Source organism: Ambystoma mexicanum, chromosome 2q, assembly GCF_040938575.1.
Source record: "Ambystoma mexicanum isolate Mex_15411 chromosome 2q, UKY_AmexF1_1, whole genome shotgun sequence".
NCBI classification, from domain to species: Eukaryota; Metazoa; Chordata; class Amphibia; order Caudata; family Ambystomatidae; genus Ambystoma; species Ambystoma mexicanum.
Window position 1 is genome coordinate 949,110,581 of NC_090924.1, and position 21,839 is coordinate 949,132,419.

Sequence of the window (21,839 nt, forward strand, 5' to 3'; positions counted from 1 at the left end):
ACACATCTTTGAGCTCTCCACGTAGACCTCTATAAAACAGCGTAATCCTTTTGTCCTCAGGCCATTGAGTTTCCACTATCAGTCTGTTGAAAGACGCAATATAAGCCAAAAGGTCTTGATTACCTTGTCGCAACGAAACAAGCTCATTGTCCAAGGCCTGCCCCTGTGAATGTCTTGCGAACAGTTTTTCCATACTGAGCTGAAAAGCTTGAAAATCATGGAGGACCGGATCATCTTGATTTACTAGAGGGATCGACCAGTCTGCCGCATTGCCACTAAGGTACGAAAGCACGAAAGCTACTTTAGCTTGATCAGTTGGAAAGGCTGCTGGCCGGCATAAGAAATGCAACCGGCACTGATTGATAAATACTGCAAACCTCTTTGGGTCACCAGAAAATCGTTCGGGCGGAGCCAGAGGTACATTCCCAGGTAGGTTGATCTGCACTGGATTCATAGAGGATGTAGAAGATTTCCCCCAGATGCGGGTAACGTGGTCTGTCCGGCTTCTGACTGTAGCAATTGTCTAGCGAGATCATCTGTTCGCTCCTTGGAAATAATCAGTTCCCTTCTTAGAGCGTTCGTTTCCTGACGGGCTGCATGCACTTCTGCCCTTAGTTCCCCAAGTAACTGGGCTAGCTGGTCGGTATCCGAGGTTTCCATAGCGCCTGGACGGGAGTTTTGTGGTAGGCTTTGCGTTCTGTAACGCTCACCTGATTCCCGTAGAGGCGCCGGTCTTGACTGGGCGTATACCGTATCTGCAAAGGTGATGTGTAACACACGGCTGGCTCTTTGGGCTGGACCTCTGTGCACTGTATGTCTGACTTGAAGGGTAAGATGTCTGCAGATAGAAAATATGGGATTAAGGAACTGGGTTATTGAATGTCTCTCTCTTCTTCCCTTTCTCTTCTCCTGTAGAACCCCAAAGGTTAACGCTCTCACCTTAGGTAAGTGAATGCCGTGCTCTCCATCTGCCTCGGGGCAGGGTGCTGTAACCAGTTTCTTCACTGGATAAGGGGAGCATGCCTCTTGACTTCAGAGGACTGCTGTCCGTCGTTTACTGCACGAACGGTAAGTTTCGAGTATTTCTAATGTCTTTAAAGTCTTTAGTAAGGATGTTTCTTGTTTTGCAGGGTTCCGGCGATGGCGGATGACGGGCTGAAGTGAGTTGAAGATGGAGCCCGTGTGATGAATAGAAGCGCCTGGAAGCACGTAAGTAAGCGCTTGTTGCCTGCTTCACGATGCGCTCTAACTGTCTTTTTATTTTGCAGGTACAAGTTCGGAGCGGCTGCAGGGTGCCAGAATACCCACTGGGTTAGATGTGGAAAGGAGTAATGGCACGTGAGTATTAAAGTTCCCCAATGTCTTCAAACGCACCTTGTTTTGTCTTTCAGATGCGGGATGCAGCGCCGAAGGCCTCCGGAGCGTGCGAAGAGTTGGTAAGCTTTTGTCTTTCAGATGCCGGAATGCAGTGTGAAGACCTCCGGAACGCACGAAGAGTAGGTAAGCCTTTGTCTTTCAGATGCCGGAATGCAGCACGAGGCGTTGGTGACAGCCGATGGATCAGGTAAGTGAAGAGCTGTCACTGAAGACCGTAATGCTAACCTGTTCTTTCTTGTCTTTATAGGTGTTGCTGAAGACTGGATTCAGGATGGTAAGCCTTTTTCCTTAGGCCCAGGATCAGATGCAGAAGACACGATGAACGTTCTGCTGCAGAGGATGCAGAATAACGCAAAGCAAGATTCATCCATCGGGTGTGGTTTAAATAGCCTCCTGTAGTGCTTAGGTGTCTCCTTCCACAGCCACGCCTAGGTAAGAAAAGAGTTCCTGCTTTCCAGAAGAGTTCCAGTGTTCTGAATCTAGGGAGTGGCTCCTGCCCCACCCAACAGGAAAAGTAGTTCCAAACAGAAGAGGATCAGAGGCTCAACTGGCAGGCAAGTAAGCAGCATGGTCTGCTGCAGGTAAGTCCACCCAAGCATTATGAGCCCGGCACTTCCAGCGCTGGGACTGGGCATATTTATGAGCCTGGTGCCACTGGCGCCAGGACTGGGTCCAAAAGGTCCCAATTGGGACTGGTTGGCACTCGGAACCTGGGTTATGGATCTGCTTCCAAGGGAGTTGGGAAAACCCTGACCTTTTGGAAGCAGAGATCATGACAGTCATTGATTTATCAAGTAAGAACATTCAAGTTAACGAATTTTTGAAATCAAAAATACACAAATTAAGTAAGATAAAATAAAATTAAAGAATGGCCATTTTAGGGAGGGGTGAAGGGTAGGAGTGTTAAGGATTGAAAAAAACAATTAGATGAGAAAATAGAGAAAATAGTAAATTAAACCACAAAATAACGTAAGGTTAAATTTCACTAATACTTTTCAATGGTAAATGAACAGGTATTCATGTAATGGTCCATGCACTTCTTGATTTATATATTTTATTTTTTATTATTTATTTTTCGTTATTATTCTTGATTTACTTTTAATTATTATGGTATCAGGTAGTACGCACACAGCCTTACCTAGTTGCACTATTTCCCACTAGTATTCTTAATGTCTTGTGAATAATTTCATGGGTTAAATCCCAGATCCATCTACAAAAAACAAAAGGAATTGTTGTTGGGAAGAATGTTCATCCTGTTATGTGTTTACTATAACCAAATTTGTGCTGGCTCACGTTTCTTAATTCTCATAGTTCCCATACAGGAAGAGTAAAAATCTTTAAATGGTTGGAAAAGTGTTCTATGAGCATTTTTTTCCCTTGTTGTTGTTGGCTGGCCTTCACGGTAAACACAGCAAATTGAGAGCGTTAAATTTACAGGCTTCGGTTCTCTTGCGTTTTAAGCACACACTTTAGTAATTGTTCAGAAATGTTCCACGTGTTCCCGCGTGTGTGAGATAAACCAGATCCCTTTGTATTTCTAGCCCCCCGTGAGCGGGCTTACCTTTCCTTCACTGTGTCCCATGCCAAAATGTCCTTGTGTTTACGGCGTCCCCATCAGACTATTGTATGCTACGCTGTGGTTGCCTGGCAACACAGTCTCGTTTCACCGTAGTTGCCCGTGGCCATATTGGAATGGGAAAACTAACTGAGTTCACATGTTTACCCATGGTTCCGATCCTGAATTAACCTCTTTAGTTGCAAAGAGTGATCCGATGTACAATGTACAGTTACTAATTTGGCATTTGTTGAAAATATTAGCCAAACAGTTGCCTGCTACTTTTCTTTTTATTTTAATAGGTTACTAATGCTAGTTAAAACCGCATGATCTATAGTACTTTCTCAATTACTGGTACCGCGGCCATGTTCCTGGGCTGCTCAAAATTACGGTCTTGTTTAATACAGTATTTCAGTTCTAGTCCCTGCGATATGTTATAATTGGATTTTATGTCAACGCTTTTCTGTCAATGTGTGAAAACCTGTCTGATAGTACGTATGGCTTCCCTGATACCATATATCCCTTACTTTATCAGTTCCAGTTGAAGGTAGTTCTTTATTATTCAATACAAATGGATTGATATATTCTCTAAGTCTGTTTTCATGGTTAACACAAAGCAATTTGTACATTTGCACATTTTCTAATTATTAAAACATGCTTGTTCTCAATCCGCAAGTTCAACAAATACATTTTCAGTCAATGCTCTTCTCAGTGCGTAAACACACACATTATTCATAAAAAGGAGACCATCTCATTGTCTGTGTTGAGGCCTTTCACTACAGCTCGAAATTTGCAAATTAGTTCAGCTTTTTGTTGCCTGAGTTTTAGTTCTTGGTCCCCGCCTCTTGGGCCTAAGTTTACTTTTTTCAGGCCAACAAATCTCAGACTGAAAATTTATTTGTCAAGCTACTCGATAAAACTGGCCTGCCGGTGAAAGAGAGTAAATGGAAAGAAAGAGAGAGTGCGTGTATTTCTAACATGGGAAAGAGGGAAATGCACATGTTAAATGCCCAAACAGACGGGGACATCCCTGGTCGCACGACATGGAAATGTGGGGAGTGGGAGTCCTGCATAGACTATTGCTTTGTTTCTGGAAACCTCAGAGAGAAGATTGAGAGATGTTTGATTATGCCACAGAAATGTAGTGATATGATCTGCTGGCTATTCATATCTCAGGATGGGAATCAGGAAAAATCATGAAAAAGATGGGAGAGGTGGAATTAGTTTGGGGTGGAAATCGCCTGAGATTGAAACATCATGAGGTCTCTAAAGTGAATTGTCGTTACTTGGCTCAACTTCAGGATGATCCCACCAAAATAGATTACCTGGGACTCCTAAAGGAATTCTGTCGGAAAAGACAACTCGGTGTTAAAACAAATTGGATACAAAAACATATGAATGATCCAGAGATTGTGAATAGGCGAAGACTGATGAGAAAAGAGATAACTATTGGTAGAGATGAGTTAAAGTTAAAAACAGAAAGAATAAGAAAAGTTAGACAAAGTTATAGAAATCGGTGCCAGAGCTCAAGAGTAATTCGAGCTCAGAATGATGCGGAGTGCATCCCTAAAGCGGTATGCGCCAAGAATTCTAAGAACATCTGGGAACTTATTAATAATGGAGGTGTCTTTTGCCAAGCTAACACACTCAGTATGTTATTCGAGAGTGACTGGGTTCAGCATTATTGTTCTCTATTTGCAGACCCAGGTTGGGAGACTGGTGAGGTGAGTGAGGCCTCCACGCTAGTCTGGGATTGTGCATTTGATGAACATGATGCAACTATGATGATAGGCAATCTGAGCTCTTTGCGTGCCACGGGTCCAGATGAGCTTTCTAATTAAGAGTTGAAAAAAATAAAGAGCAATGGGGGAATTGTTGGTAACCATGTTCTCCCAAATCATGGCAAATAAAGTGATTCCAGCCTCATGGGAGTAGGCCAATATAGTTGCATCTTTAATAAAGGCAGTAGGGCGGACCCCAGAAATTACCGCCCTATTGCCCTATTAGATTCAATTGGAAAGCACGAACAGTGACTCGGTAGAATCTCCCATGCATTTGATAACTGCTTGTGAATCCCTAAATCAAATCAGAAATACTTTTTTAGAGGGATACAAGTCAATGGGGGAAACCTTAAGCCCCACTGAGTTGTGGGAATGGGTTCTAATGGGGGAGCAGAGCGGGCTGATCGCGGTAATGAAAATGTTGGCATCTGTACTGACTATAGAGGTAGAATAGAAGTGGCATATCTGGGGTGTGATTGAAAAGTGGAAATTCGGGAATGTTTGAGTTAAGCTCTATTGTGAGCCGTAATGCTGAATTCAGGGTAATTTTAACTATGAAGCCGGTAGTCCTAGGGGCACTGATTAGGGTATGGGTTTGGGAGTAAATGGAGGATTGATTTTTATAGGATTTATCCTAACTTCTTTTCACTTGTCCTTGTTTAACTTCTACCTGCCATTTAAATTTTGTTGGACAATGAGTGAATGGTGGATTAATGGAATGTAATGTTAACGGTTTTCTTTTTGTCTTTGTTAACAATTATGTGTTTATTTTGACTTTGAAACCAATAAAAAACATTTTTTAAAACACCTGCTTAAACACTGCATTGGTGAGCACAGGGGTGGTTGCAGTGTGTAGTGTAAGCTGTGCCTCCAGGAAGCCAAATAAGGGGCAGCTAGAGCCACCTGGTGGCACCCACATCAAAGCTCCTCCCCTGTGCCAAACCAGATAGCCCAAGCCTTTGAGGGGCAGGTGATAGGACCCTGACCTCAAGAGAAGATCCCCTTTTTACTCCTGATGCTCGCAAACTGTGAGAATGCCATTTGGGGAGCTGAGAAAGTGTGATCAAAATATCCAGAAATGCATTATGGGATTTGGAGTCCAACACTTTAGACTTGGAGAATTGAGAGGGGTCTGAGCCTGACTGGAGGGAACACCGTTGTGTGAATATTGAGGAGAGAGAACTCTACGATTTGTTTGGGGAGCAAGGTGAGGAGCGAGACAGCCCACAAAGGAGCAGCTTACTGCAGGCAGCAGCTAAATCAAGGGAGAAAGACAGTGAGTTGAGAAGAGGGAACAAGAAGGAAATTGCTTTTGAAGTTTCCGAAGAGTGATTGTTGTGCTTTTGAAACCTTGAGAACAGCAAGTGTAAAGCCTGGAAGTGAAGCCAGACAATCCTGCATTTTGTGGCCATGATACCAGGGGCCCTCCTGCACATCCAGTTGAGTTGGGGAAGAACACCCGCCACCAACGTACCGTCCTTGACTCGAAGATAAAAGCTGCAAGCTGCGAGTTCCACGCAGCCGGTGAGTTTGAAGAAACTGTGCGAGACCAGTCTGTGTTTGAGCGGAGGTTGCGAGCAGCGACAATATATCCTAAAGAAAACAAGTATGGAAGCGTTTGATAAAAGATGCGAGCAAAGGGAATTGAAAGCTGCTAATTGTGTTGGAACATTAAAGCCCAAAAAGATACAAGGTTGCTGAGCAGTCCAGCACCGCGTCGAAGGTCTCTGAATTAGTGTATCTCACGAATGGAAAATTTGATTTGAAACAATTAAGAGACACAGTGAATCGAAGTAGTACTACGAGGGTCCAGGACAAATCCTTCGTACAGTCGAAAGTCTTTGATTTAAGTAAGCTGTTAATAAGAATTATAAATATTGTGACTTTTGAGTTTAAAGAGGGTTCGAATCCAACCAAGGGATACCTGTTGGACAGTTATTTGGAAAGGGGGTCCGCACCCGGCTGAGGGAGGATACAAAGCTACGCAGAGTGTTTGATTGAGTGAAATCCTGAGAACAAAGGAACTTTAATGTTTGTTTTTCACATCAGGCACTCGGAAAGAAGGAACTTTGAAAGGCAAAGAGATTTGGGCACAGAAGGCCCTGATGCTAATGTTTGAACTGCACCCTCGTGCTAGAGAAGCCAGAAACTGTGCTAAGCTCGAGTGTGCTGCTTTGTCACATGCTGAAAACGTGGGGAATATCCTGGCTTATCATTTCTTGGACCCTTCTTTCTTTTACATAACACTATTTACTACACAATTTGTAATTAGAGGTAAGGATTGGCAATACGTTTATTAGTACAGACAAGACACACACTAGGACTGCGTTATTATTATTTGATGGTTGTAGCTTACTCCCATCTTTAGACATCGGACTAGATGGGCATTTTTCAAACCCTTTTTGAAGTTCAATAAACACCCTTGAACTGTGATCACTCGTGTCTGTGGTATTACTGTGGTATTACATGTTGATGCCATGGTTTCCTTACACCTGGCACATATCACCCTGCAGTCAATAATGTCGGAATATGATTGGGACGATGAGGACCAGGCACAGGACCTAGCGCTTAGTTTTGAGGAGATGCTGGGAAATATGGGATTAAGGAACTGGGTTATTGAATGTCTCTCTCTTCTTCCCTTTCTCTTCTCCTGTAGAACCCCAAAGGTTAACGCTCTCACCTTAGGTAAGTGAATGCCGTGCTCTCCATCTGCCTCGGGGCAGGGTGCTGTAACCAGTTTCTTCACTGGATAAGAGGAGCAGGCCTCTTGACTTCAGAGGACTGCTGTCCGTCGTTTACTGCACGAACGGTAAGTTTCGAGTAATTCTAATGTCTTTAAAGTCTTTAGTAAGGATGTTTCTTGTTTTGCAGGGTTCCGGCGATGGCGGATGACGGGCTGAAGTGAGTTGAAGATGGAGCCCGTGTGATGAATAGAAGCGCCTGGAAGCACGTAAGTAAGCGCTTGTTGCCTGCTTCACGATGCGCTCTAACTGTCTTTTTATTTTGCAGGTACAAGTTCGGAGCGGCTGCAGGGTGCCAGAATACCCACTGGGTTAGATGTGGAAAGGAGTAATGGCACGTGAGTATTAAACTTCCCCAATGTCTTTAAACGCACCTTGTTTTGTCTTTCAGATGCGGGATGCAGCACCGAAGGCCTCCGGAGCGTGCGAAGAGTTGGTAAGCTTTTGTCTTTCAGATGCCGGAATGCAGTGTGAAGACCTCCGGAGCGCACGAAGAGTAGGTAAGCCTTTGTCTTTCAGATGCCGGAATGCAGCGCGAGGCGTTGGTGACAGCCGATGGATCAGGTAAGTGAAGAGCTGTCACTGAAGACCGTAATGCTAACCTGTTCTTTCTTGTCTTTATAGGTGTTGCTGAAGACTGGATTCAGGATGGTAAGCCTTTTTCCTTAGGCCCAGGATCAGATGCAGAAGACACGATGAACGTTCTGCTGCAGAGGATGCAGAATAACGCAAAGCAAGATTCATCCATCGGGTGTGGTTTAAATAGCCTCCTATAGTGCTTAGGTGTCTCCTTCCACAGCCACGTCTAGGTAAGAAAAGAGTTCCTGCTTTCCAGAAGAGTTCCAGTGTTCTGAATCTAGGGAGTGGCTCCTGCCCCACCCAACAGGAAAAGTAGTTCCAAACAGAAGAGGATCAGAGGCTCAACTGGCAGGCAAGTAAGCAGCATGGTCTGCTGCAGGTAAGTCCACCCAAGCATTATGAGCCCGGCGCTTCCAGCGCTGGGACTGGGCATATTTATGAGCCTGGTGCCACTGGCGCCAGGACTGGGTCCAAAAGGTCCCAATTGGGACTGGTTGGCACTCGGAACCTGGGTTATGGATCTGCTTCCAAGGGAGTTGGGAAAACCCTGACCTTTTGGAAGCAGAGATCATGACAGTCATTGATTTATCGAGTAAGAACATTCAAGTCAACGAATTTTTTAAATCAAAAATACACAAATTAAGTAAGATAAAATAAAATTAAAGAATGGCCATTTTAGGGAGGGGTGAAGGGTAGGAGTGTTAAGGATTGAAAAAAACAATTAGATGAGAAAATAGAGAAAATAGTAAATTAAACCACAAAATAACGTAAGGTTAAATTTCACTAATACTTTTCAATGGTAAATGAACAGGTATTCATGTAATGGTCCATGCACTTCTTGATTTATATATTTTATTTTTTATTATTTATTTTTCGTTATTATTCTTGATTTACTTTTAATTATTATGATATCAGGTAGTACGCACACAGCCTTACCTAGTTGCACTATTTCCCACTAGTATTCTTAATGTCTTGTGAATAATTTCATGGGTTAAATCCCAGATCCATCTACAAAAAACAAAAGGAATTGTTGTTGGGAAGAATGTTCATCCTGTTATGTGTTTACTATAACCAAATTTGTGCTGGCTCACGTTTCTTAATTCTCATAGTTCCCATAAAGGAAGAGTAAAAATCTTTAAATGGTTGGAAAAGTGTTCTATGAGCATTTTTTTCCCTTGTTGTTGTTGGCTGGCCTTCACGGTAAACACAGCAAATTGAGAGCGTTAAATTTACAGGCTTCGGTTCTCTTGCGTTTTAAGCACACACTTTAGTAATTGTTCAGAAATGTTCCACGTGTTCCCGCGTGTGTGAGATAAACCAGACCCCTTCGTATTTCTAGCCCCCCGTGAGCGGGCTTACCTTTCCTTCACTGTGTCCCATGCCAAAATGTCCTTGTGTTTACGGCGTCCCCATCAGACTATTGTATGCTACGCTGTGGTTGCCTGGCAACCCAGTCTCGTTTCACCGTAGTTGCCCGTGGCCATATTGGAATGGGAAAAACTAACTGAGTTCACATGTTTACCCATGGTTCCGATCCTGAATTAACCTCTTTAGTTGCAAAGAGTGATCCGATGTACAATGTACAGTTACTAATTTGGCATTTGTTGAAAATATTAGCCAAACAGTTGCCTGCTACTTTTCTTTTTATTTTAATAGGTTACTAATGCTAGTTAAAACCGCATGATCTATAGTACTTTCTCAATTACTGGTACCGCGGCCATGTTCCTGGGCTGCTCAAAATTACGGTCTTGTTTAATACAGTATTTCAGTTCTAGTCCCTGCGATATGTTATAATTGGATTTTATGTCAACGCTTTTCTGTCAATGTGTGAAAACCTGTCTGATAGTACGTATGGCTTACCTGATACCATATATCCCTTACTTTATCAGTTCCAGTTGAAGGTAGTTCTTTATTATTCAATACAAATGGATTGATATATTCTCTAAGTCTGTTTTCATGGTTAACACAAAGCAATTTGTACATTTGCACATTTTCTAATTATTAAAACATGCTTGTTCTCAATCCGCAAGTTCAACAAATAAATTTTCAGTCAATGCTCTTCTCAGTGCGTAAACACACACATTATTCATAAAAAGGAGACCATCTCATTGTCTGTGTTGAGGCCTTTCACTACAGCTCGAAATTTGCAAATTAGTTCAGCTTTTTGTTGCCTGAGTTTTAGTTCTTGGTCCCCGCCTCTTGGGCCTAAGTTTACTTTTTTCAGGCCAACAAATCTCAGACTGAAAATTTATTTGTCAAGCTACTCGATAAAACTGGCCTGCCGGTGAAAGAGAGTAAATGGAAAGAAAGAGAGAGTGAGTGTATTTCTAACATGGGAAAGAGGGAAATGCACATGTTAAATGCCCAAACAGACGGGGACATCCCTGGTCGCACGACATGGAAATGTGGGGAGTGGGAGTCCTGCATAGACTATTGCTTTGTTTCTGGAAACCTCAGAGAGAAGATTGAGAGATGTTTGATTATGCCACAGAAATGTAGTGATATGATCTGCTGGCTATTCATATCTCAGGATGGGAATCAGGAAAAATCATGAAAAAGATGGGAGAGGTGGAATTAGTTTGGGGTGGAAATCGCCTGAGATTGAAACATCATGAGGTCTCTAAAGAGAATTGTCGTTACTTGGCTCAACTTCAGGATGATCCCACCAAAATAGATTACCTGGGACTCCTAAAGGAATTCTGTCGGAAAAGACAACCCGGTGTTAAAACAAATTGGATACAAAAACATATGAATGATCCAGAGATTGTGAATAGGCGAAGACTGATGAGAAAAGAGATAACTATTGGTAGAGATGAGTTAAAGTTAAAAACAGAAAGAATAAGAAAAGTTAGACAAAGTTATAGAAATTGGTGCCAGAGCTCAAGAGTAATTCGAGCTCAGAATGATGCGGAGTGCATCCCTAAAGCGGTATGCGCCAAGAATTCTAAGAACATCTGGGAACTTATTAATAATGGAGGTGTCTTTTGCCAAGCTAACACACTCAGTATGTTATTCGAGAGTGACTGGGTTCAGCATTATTGTTCTCTATTTGCAGACCCAGGTTGGGGGACTGGTGAGGTGAGTGAGGCCTCCACGCTAGTCTGGGATTGTGCATTTGATGAACATGATGCAACTATGATGATAGGCAATCTGAGCTCTTTGCGTGCCACGGGTCCAGATGAGCTTTCTAATTAAGAGTTGAAAAAAATAAAGAGCAATGGGGGAATTGTTGGTAACCATGTTCTCCCAAATCATGGCAAATAAAGTGATTCCAGCCTCATGGGAGTAGGCCAATATAGTTGCATCTTTAATAAAGGCAGTAGGGCGGACCCCAGAAATTACCGCCCTATTGCCCTATTAGATTCAATTGGAAAGCACGAACAGTGACTCGGTAGAATCTCCCATGCATTTGATAACTGCTTGTGAATCCCTAAATCAAATCAGAAATACTTTTTTAGAGGGATACAAGTCAATGGGGGAAACCTTAAGCCCCACTGAGTTGTGGGAATGGGTTCTAATGGGGGAGCAGAGCGGGCTGATCGCGGTAATGAAAATGTTGGCATCTGTACTGACTATAGAGGTAGAATAGAAGTGGCATATCTGGGGTGTGATTGAAAAGTGGAAATTCGGGAATGTTTGAGTTAAGCTCTATTGTGAGCCGTAATGCTGAATTCAGGGTAATTTTAACTATGAAGCCGGTAGTCCTAGGGGCACTGATTAGGGTATGGGTTTGGGAGTAAATGGAGGATTGATTTTTATAGGATTTATCCTAACTTCTTTTCACTTGTCCTTGTTTAACTTCTACCTGCCATTTAAATTTTGTTGGACAATGAGTGAATGGTGGATTAATGGAATGTAATGTTAACGGTTTTCTTTTTGTCTTTGTTAACAATTATGTGTTTATTTTGACTTTGAAACCAATAAAAAACATTTTTTAAAACACCTGCTTAAACACTGCATTGGTGAGCACAGGGGTGGTTGCAGTGTGTAGTGTAAGCTGTGCCTCCAGGAAGCCAAATAAGGGGCAGCTAGAGCCACCTGGTGGCACCCACATCAAAGCTCCTCCCCTGTGCCAAACCAGATAGCCCAAGCCTTTGAGGGGCAGGTGATAGGACCCTGACCTCAAGAGAAGATCCCCTTTTTACTCCTGATGCTCGCAAACTGTGAGAATGCCATTTGGGGAGCTGAGAAAGTGTGATCAAAATATCCAGAAATGCATTATGGGATTTGGAGTCCAACACTTTAGACTTGGAGAATTGAGAGGGGTCTGAGCCTGACTGGAGGGAACACTGTTGTGTGAATATTGAGGAGAGAGAACTCTACGATTTGTTTGGGGAGCAAGGTGAGGAGCGAGACAGCCCACAAAGGAGCAGCTTACTGCAGGCAGCAGCTAAATCAAGGGAGAAAGACAGTGAGTTGAGAAGAGGGAACAAGAAGGAAATTGCTTTTGAAGTTTCCGAAGAGTGATTGTTGTGCTTTTGAAACCTTGAGAACAGCAAGTGTAAAGCCTGGAAGTGAAGCCAGACAATCCTGCATTTTGTGGCCATGATACCAGGGGCCCTCCTGCACATCCAGTTGAGTTGGGGAAGAACACCCGCCACCAACGTACCGTCCTTGACTCGAAGATAAAAGCTGCAAGCTGCGAGTTCCACGCAGCCGGTGAGTTTGAAGAAACTGTGCGAGACCAGTCTGTGTTTGAGCGGAGGTTGCGAGCAGCGACAATATATCCTAAAGAAAACAAGTATGGAAGCGTTTGATAAAAGATGCGAGCAAAGGGAATTGAAAGCTGCTAATTGTGTTGGAACATTAAAGCCCAAAAAGATACAAGGTTGCTGAGCAGTCCAGCACCGCGTCGAAGGTCTCTGAATTAGTGTATCTCACGAATGGAAAATTTGATTTGAAACAATTAAGAGACACAGTGAATCGAAGTAGTACTACGAGAGTCCAGGACAAATCCTTCGTACAGTCGAAAGTCTTTGATTTAAGTAAGCTGTTAATAAGAATTATGAATATTGTGACTTTTGAGTTTAAAGAGGGTTCGAATCCAACCAAGGGATACCTGTTGGACAGTTATTTGGAAAGGGGGTCCGCACCCGGCTGAGGGAGGATACAAAGCTACGCAGAGTGTTTGATTGAGTGAAATCCTGAGAACAAAGGAACTTTAATGTTTGTTTTTCACATCAGGCACTCGGAAAGAAGGAACTTTGAAAGGCAAAGAGATTTGGGCACAGAAGGCCCTGATGCTAATGTTTGAACTGCACCCTCGTGCTAGAGAAGCCAGAAACTGTGCTAAGCTCGAGTGTGCTGCTTTGTCACATGCTGAAAACGTGGGGAATATCCTGGTTTATCATTTCTTGGACCCTTCTTTCTTTTACATAACACTATTTACTACACAATTTGTAATTAGAGGTAAGGATTGGCAATACGTTTATTAGTACAGACAAGACACACACTAGGACTGCGTTATTATTATTTGATGGTTGTAGCTTACTCCCATCTTTAGACATCGGACTAGATGGGCATTTTTCAAACCCTTTTTGAAGTTCAATAAACACCCTTGAACTGTGATCACTCGTGTCTGTGGTATTACTGTGGTATTACATGTTGATGCCATGGTTTCCTTACACCTGGCACATATCACCCTGCAGTCAATAATGTCGGAATATGATTGGGACGATGAGGACCAGGCACAGGACCTAGCGCTTAGTTTTGAGGAGATGCTGGGAAACTCATTGGTGGATGCCGCGGTGCAGAGAGATCCTCACCACTTTGGAGTGAATCATAGGCCAGACGTTGAGCAGCAAACCCGATTAAAACAACACGTCCACTAGGGCTACCATGAAAGGCCCTCAGGGGGTAACGAGACCCAGAAGAGGAAAAACTTTTCTACCCACGGGGTAGACGCAGAGGCCCCAGAGGCAGACGATGCATTCAGCAAACTGAGGAATGCTTTCCTACAACGGTCAGAACTGCCTTGCCTCCAGACCCCCACCACAGGGGAAGAGAATATGGGGGAGCCCGAAGTAGACTCATCTGAACAGTCGCCACAACATCCTCAGGAGGTGGATAATAAGGCAGAGGGAGAGTGGCCGAAGCCCACCAACGGAAAAAAATGGAGAAAAGAGAAACCTCTAGAAGTAGATGACCTGGAGATGTCTGAAATGTTCAACCCTGATCAGATAAGAAAAACCAGATCATCGGACTGGCAGCCATCACTGAGAGTGTCGAAATACATGGCACAAAGAGTTAGGAAACCTCTAAATAAGGATACGAGCCAACGAATGAGAGTTGAGTGCTCACGACCAGAGGTAGCTGGGAAAGTGTCAGAGCCTCCAGATTTGGACCCTAAGATGCTTGCATTTGTGACCAAATCCTCCAAAGACATGAGAAAAGGGATAAATAGATCGTGGAGGATCTGTCCGGAGAAAGTCCTTGACTTGACGGGCAACTCGCAAGAATAATGGACTTTGTGGAATGCAACTTGGACCAAAGGGCAGTCTGCTTCTTAGTCAATGCAAATTGCCTGATCTCCTCAGAGAGAAGGAGAGGATTACTTCTAAAGATAGACGTCAAATTGAGCAATCTCGCTAATTACGAGGCAGGAGCAGCAGCACAAGGCCTTCTCTACAGGGAGGCATTCAGGAAAGAGATGGGGAGGTTTGTTGGTACCTATACCGCATTGGCAAAAAGCCCAATCATCCATAAGGAAAATATTTCCAAACAGAATTTCTGCAGGGATCAGCCGTTATAGAGGTTGATCGGCCGGCCGATTTCGCTCTGCAAGAAAACCTCAGGGTGGCAGACTCCAATACTGGGAAGAAAGACAGCACGAGTTATTCTTCCTGACCAGTGGAAGAGTCCCCAGAAGGTGCAGAGGACGAGGGGCCAGTTGTGCATACAACTCAAACTCAGGTGAGATTAACCACTTATCCGCCGGTGGGGGGGCAGGACGAGCCAGTTCTGGCACAATTGGTGAGCGCTTTCAAGCAATGCTGGGGTACTTCAGACCGTGCAGGGACTGCACAAAGAGTTCATCCAACTGCCAGTTCAGGATACGTCCATGTGCCCCATGCACATGTCAAGAGCAGAGCGTCATATCCTTCACAAACAGTTAGTGCATCTAGAAAGCAAAAGAGTCATCAAACTATACAGGCAAACTCCCCCTTTTATCAGCAATATGCTCCTAGTAAAGAGGAAATACAAGACACAACCAGTCATAAACTTGAAGGAGCTAAACAACTGGTTAGTGTACAGACACTTCATAATGGAGAGCATGCTTCAGTTGTGGAACATTCTGAGAAAAGGAGACTGGTTGTCAAGAGTGGACCTGAAAGACACCTTCCTCATCATACCAGTGGAAGAGTCATTCTGGCCTTAAGGTGGGAAGAGCGGTTAAGGCAGTTCAAGACTATGCCTTTCGGTCTCGTATCAGCCCCCTGGGCCTTCACCAAACTGATGAAGCCAGTGGCAGGGCCAACAGGGAGAAACAGATTCGCATAATCGTCTATCTGCACGATATCCTGTTGACAGCAGACAACAGAGAGACCTTGCTGCACCAGACGAACTGGGTAGTAGACCTCCTGCAGTCATAAGGTTTTCTGATCAACCAAGAGAAATCGGGCGTGACTCCAACGAAATGGCTAGACTTCCTAGGTTTCGTTGTAGACACCAAGAAAGTTACTCTGAATTTACCAATGAAAAAGATGCAAGACATAAAAAAGTAGATCAGATTATGCCTCTCCATGCAAGCTGTGTCCCTCTGGGAACTAGCGAGAATAGTAGGCTTGCTAGTATCCTCCACACAGGCCATCTTCCCAGGGCCCCTGCACTACCTTTAGGTCAGGAATCGAATACAGAGCTGCAGTGGTGGCTGCAGAATATGGAAGCCTGGAATGGCAAAGCCATATTCGGAGACAATACAGACCTGGTACTAGAATCAAATGCCAGCAGAGCGGGCTGGGGAGCACATTGCAGAACCTTAGAAAACAGGAGGGAAATGGAGTTCAGAAGAATTACAACTTCATATAAACTGTCTTGAACTTCTAGCTGGGTCCTTCGCAGTGAAAGCGTTTTCCAGAGGAAGAGCGAATTGCTGTATTCGCCTGAAAATGTACAATATCTCAGCACTCAGTTATATAAACCACCTGGGAGGCACGGGATCGAGACTCCTTGCGGAATTGGCGAAGGGCTTCTGGAACTACTGCCTGGAGTCAGGGATCTCAGTAACAGCAGCATATCTCCCGGGAGCACTAAATGTGATAGCAGATTCAAATTCTCGATATCTATTGGATTCTAGCAACTGGAAGCTGGACACAAAGGCATTCGAGCGAGTGGAACAACTGTGGGACCCCTCCCACACGGGCCTGTCCACTTCGAGGCTGAACGCTCAGAAATATCGATACTACAGGTGGAAGCTGGACCCGAACGCACAGGGGACAGATGCATTTCTCCAAGATTGGAGAAGTCATCTTCATTACGCCTTTCCCCCTTCGCAATGATCGGTAGAGTGCTGGCAAACGTTTTCAGGGAGAGTGCAACAATAGTAATAATAATCCCTATCTTGAAGTCACAAGTGTGGTTTCCAGCACTGATGGAACTTTCCTCGGAGTTCCCAAGGATTCTCCCATCAGGAGAATGACTACTCACGGATCCAATTAAGTTGTCTCACCCTCTTAGAGTAAAGGGGACACTTCCCCTGATGGTGTTCCGGGCATTAGGAGCAGATGGACCTCGTCTGGCATTTCGTAACAAGCAGCAGGCCTCATCATAGATTCATGGACCCCGTCCACCAGAAGACGCTATGATGCGGCTTGGGACAAATGGACAACCTGGTGCAAGAGGAGAAGGCTTTCTCCCGTTTCTGCCCCTATAGTGGAGGTCCTAAACTTTCTAGCAGCCCTTCTCGGGGACAGCAAGAATTTCAGGATGATTTGGGTATACAGATCTGCCATTTCGTCAGGTCACATTCAAGTGGATTGTGCACCAATAGGGGACCACCCATCAGTGATGAGGCTTATGAAAGGGGCCCGCATGCGGGCACTTCCAGAACCCATGTACCCATCCTTATGGGACGTAAATGTAGTGCTACGATTTCTAGCGAGCTGGCCACCAAACAAATATCTGTTGCTAACTCAGCTATCAGGCAAGCTGGCGATGCTGCTGTGCTTAGTGTCATGCAAGAGAGTCGCAGACTTGAAAGCACTGGACGTAGATAGGAAATGTTATGGACCAGAATGAGTTATATTTACACTATCAAGAAGGATGAAAATAAACTCTTCCTTCATCTCATATCCATATCTACTGGGACAGCCCCGGTTGTGTGTAGCGGAATGTATCCACAAATATGAGTTTAGGACAGCAGAGCTCCGACCAGCTGGAGTTTTGCAGTTGCTTATTGCTCACAGGAACCTCACAAAGCAGTAGCTACAGCCACCATCACAACATGGGTTACAGAGATTATGCATCTAGCAGGGATTGACGCAGCGCAGTTCGGGGTGCATTCTGTGAGAGGGGTGATGGCATCCAAGTCATATTCAACAGTGGCCTTGTGTTATATTCTACGGGCAGCAGACTGGGGTAGCGATAGTGCCTTTAAGACATTCTACTTCAAGCCAGTGGTCAAGCAGTAATAGGGAGCTTTGAACAAGCATAATGCTCACCTACGGTCTTGACATAGAATGAAGATTACCCCTGCATACTGCAGAGGGAGTCTTGATTCTATTAAAGACACAGAGGCAAGCATTACGCTCCCACCCGCAGCATACACTGAGGGTCATTATGACTCTGGCGGTAGCCGTGCCGATAAATACCGGCACGCTGCTGCCGCAGTCATATATTTTCCAGCGCCCAGGAATGGGCAATTACTGGGGCATTAAAGCCCCGGCGGACCCGGTAATTGTCTATTCCCGGGCGCCGGAAAATATTACTCCCCATTCCCATTTGAGTCCCATTGGACTCAATTGGAATGGGGAGGACGGATGCACCGGCACCATTTGTGAATGGTGCCGGTGCATCCGTCAAGGTCTGTGAGCGGGTGCCGTTCTGCCTGCCAGGTCAGACCTGGCGGGCAGAAAGGCACCCGCTAGCAGAACTCGTAGTTTGCCGGTCCGGTAACAACGGTGCCGGTAGTTTACCAGTACCATTGTTACTAGACCGGCAGACTTGTGTTTTATATATGCATAATCTGGTTGGTTTTGTGGCATAGGGCTGTGTATTCTCCTGCCTAATGATATCCTTCTGCATTGACAGGTGAGGATCAGAAGAGCAGTTGAGCGGACTATGGAGCCAAGAGATCTCTGGAGAGACTGAATGAGCAGTCGTAGCAGGACTTGGGAGCGGCATTACGGTCTGTGTTGTCAATGACTTGTCTTTCGGCTGGATTAACGGATTATCAATTTGAAGTTTTGGGGTTCAGTTCAAATAAACCAATGAAGAGGCGGAGTTGAGAGCAGGAAGTGATTCATAGGTGTGGACAGGAAGGACAGTGAACTACAGAAAAGACTGTGTTTAGAGTGAAATGTAGTTCAGAAAAAAATAAGAAAATTGAAAGTTAAGGGTCATTTTCAGTTATTTTGTTGAAACTGCTGAAGAGTAGATTAGAGAAATTGAAGCACAATACATGCCTCCAACTCTTAATTAGAATCAAGACTCCCTGTGCAGTATGCATGGGTAATCTTCATTGTCCTACATTGTACCACAATGCACCATATTCGAATTTTGCTGTAGCTAAAACCTACTTATACCAGTTTATAGCCGTTCTCTGCCCATACTGCACATTGCATCTTTGTGCATTTGCTATTGGTAGCCACCTGACTATTTGTTTTAGTTTACCTGCACTCGATACTTCAGCCAATAGTATCCATTGGCTCCTATCTTTGGTGTTGACACCACAGAGTTCTATGGATAATGTCCAAAAGGAAGGCATCATCTGAAGTCTCCCCCTAGGGAGCGTTCAAAGAAAAATATTTTTCAATATGTTTCACCCTATAAGGGAATTCAATGGTTTAATTTCTGAAATCGGTGACCTGTGGACCGACCTAGAAAGCAAATCTAATGCAGCTGCCAAAGGGCACTCTAGTTCAAATTGTGTCCACTTTGGGAGAGATGATAACCTCATTGAACTGACAGAAATAGATCATGCCCCTATCGTCAAAGCTTGCCCCAAGAAAGGGGAACCATAAATCCTGTCTCACTACTCAAAGAATCTTTGAATAGTGTCTTGGTCGGAAAAAGATCTGAGCAGGTGGGGGGCCAAAACTGTTTACGCCCTGTAGGCAAAACAAATTCAGATAGTTCAGTTTTGCCATGTGCTATTGAGTCTAGGGAACCAGTGGACGAAGGGAACATCTCTGCGCTGGTCTGCCCCTTTCACCCTGCGGACCATGTTCCGGTGAAATCCAACCAAGTGGTTATCCACCGATCCATCCCTACATATAACAGCTTCGAGCCACTGGCTCTTCTAGACTTGGGAGCAGAATTACCAAATTTAGTGAATGACCCAGGTGGTGGGAAAAGGTGAAGGGGGTGGCCTAAGTGAGGTGAATGGAGGTGTGCCCAAAACAATCTGGAAGAAAGTCCAATTGAGATAACGTAAAAAGGCAGCAGGGAAGGGAATGAATGATGTTCCTATAAAACCTAGGGGACCTAACACCAATACTAGGGGGATAACCTCTGCTCTGGAGATAACAAATTTGAAAGAGTGTGTCCAAGAACTGATGGCTATCGTCAAACAACTGGGGACCAAACTAGATAGTTTGAGTGGGAATTGTACTAGTAGGACGTGTACCCAGAAGAAAATGGATGGTGAGCGGGCTAGTACCCTCCCCAAATTTGGGAGGGCTCTGGTTGGCCGAGAAGAGTCCAATGGTAATCAAATCTAACGTTTCCGACCTAGGAACATCTCACCAACAGGGTGCAGAAATTGACTAAACCCAATCAATGATGTCATGTAGAATCCAGACCACCGGTATGGTAGGCTGGTCACATTGCTGCCTGCTCTGATATTATCTAGGAGCTTAGTTCACAAGGAGCTAACTACTCCTGTTCAGGGTACAGTGAGGGACAGACCCCAGTGTCTTAGAGGACAAGAGGGAAAAGGCCCAAACAACCATCTTATTTATTTGTATTTGTATAGCACAAAATACCCATAGCCACGCAAAATGTCTCGAGTCTGTGACATAAATGGGGTAGCTATCTCTACATGTATAATGCACTACGGCTGCCAAGAAGAAGCTCGAAGAGTCAAGAACCCTTAGCTAAAAAGGTCATACATTGGCTGCGCTTTGTTAGAGGGTGCAAATCAGTTATCCGAGAAATTACTTGGTGCTCCCACAGGCCAATGTCACAGGGGGGTGATGATTACATCCAGATGGCACTGACCAGTGACTATCTGGTAAAGAATTTGCTATCCATCGAATTTGGCACCTATCCCCGGCCAGCTCCAGAATCATCATGAGAGATCCACACCCGACAGTTTGTTGGCCCAAAGGGCCCCAGGTGTTGAAATGGCTGCAGAGATGGGTTGGGGGCTGGAAAGTGGTCTGGAAGTTGTGGATTGAATCCCTACAATATCAATATCAGAAACCGGGTCCCTTATGGCCTCCTCTGCCATTGCCCCTACTCATTTCCATTTTATAAGTAGGATTCTGTCTTGGAATGTAGTGGCTATTAAAAATCTTTTAGGTGTCCCAAGATGGCTTGAGTTTATCTGTGGATTTGAAATTGTTTGCTTTCAGCAGACTTGGGCCAGGGAAGCAGTGGCAATTCAGGGATACAGTGCCTATTCAATCCCTGATGTTAAAGGCCCATGAGGAAGGCCATGGGGTGGCCTGTTAATATGGGTGACCTCTAGCCTTGATTGGTCGATTGTGGAATATTCCACAAGTTTTCCAGATGTACACCACCCCTGTAATAACAACTAGAAATAACAAGACAGCCCACTTATTCAATAATTAGGGGTTTTCCCAAATAAATTGATTGTATTGATGCAGGAGATATTAGATTCCTTAGCTACCCAAGCCAGAAGCAATTCTTTTGTTCTGGCTATCGGTGATCTAAACCTGCAATTCGAACCACTAAGTGAGCTAGATGATATGTGGGTTGACGAGGACTCCGCATGTGGAATCCCTTCCTTGATATATCTGAATAACCCATCAATAGCTCACCCACAAGCAATTAATGCTCCCTGTATAGTGAATAATATCGGTCTCAGAGCCTGTAATGGCAGACAAAGAGCAGACCTGCCCGCAGGGCTTACCTTCACTGTGCCAAATGCTTCCTGGAGAATAGATTTTACCTGGATAAATGCTGATGCGTGGTCCCCGATGGTAAGCGGTCCTAGATTGTTATGAAAGCATGACAGATTTTTGACACACGTAGTCTGTCGGAAGCGGCTGCAGGTCTTACGCTGTCCTAACGCGTAACTCCCTGCAGTGACGGTTTGACGGTCACGTGATCGGGAGCGCTTCGGCTGGGTGCCGGGTCCCTTGCTCGTAACGTAATGCTCGAGTGGGCTGTGGGCTGCAAACCGAAGGAGCAGACCAAAGGAGTTGAGCTCTGTGTGCGCCCTGTGTGAAGCCAGGAGACGTTCATTGGATTTGGGAGTTCGGGAGTGCCCAGTGCGGACATTCGCTCCTCCCTGCTCCTGCTGGATTTTGAATTTGCTTCCTCGCCCGCTGTAACTATCACGTTTGCTACGCAGGAGCAGGGTGAGCTGAGTGAGCAGACGCCAGGAGGTTGGGGGCGTAGTTCTTCACCACCTAACGCCCTATTTACCCAGGCTATAAAACCACTAACCTCAAAGTAGGT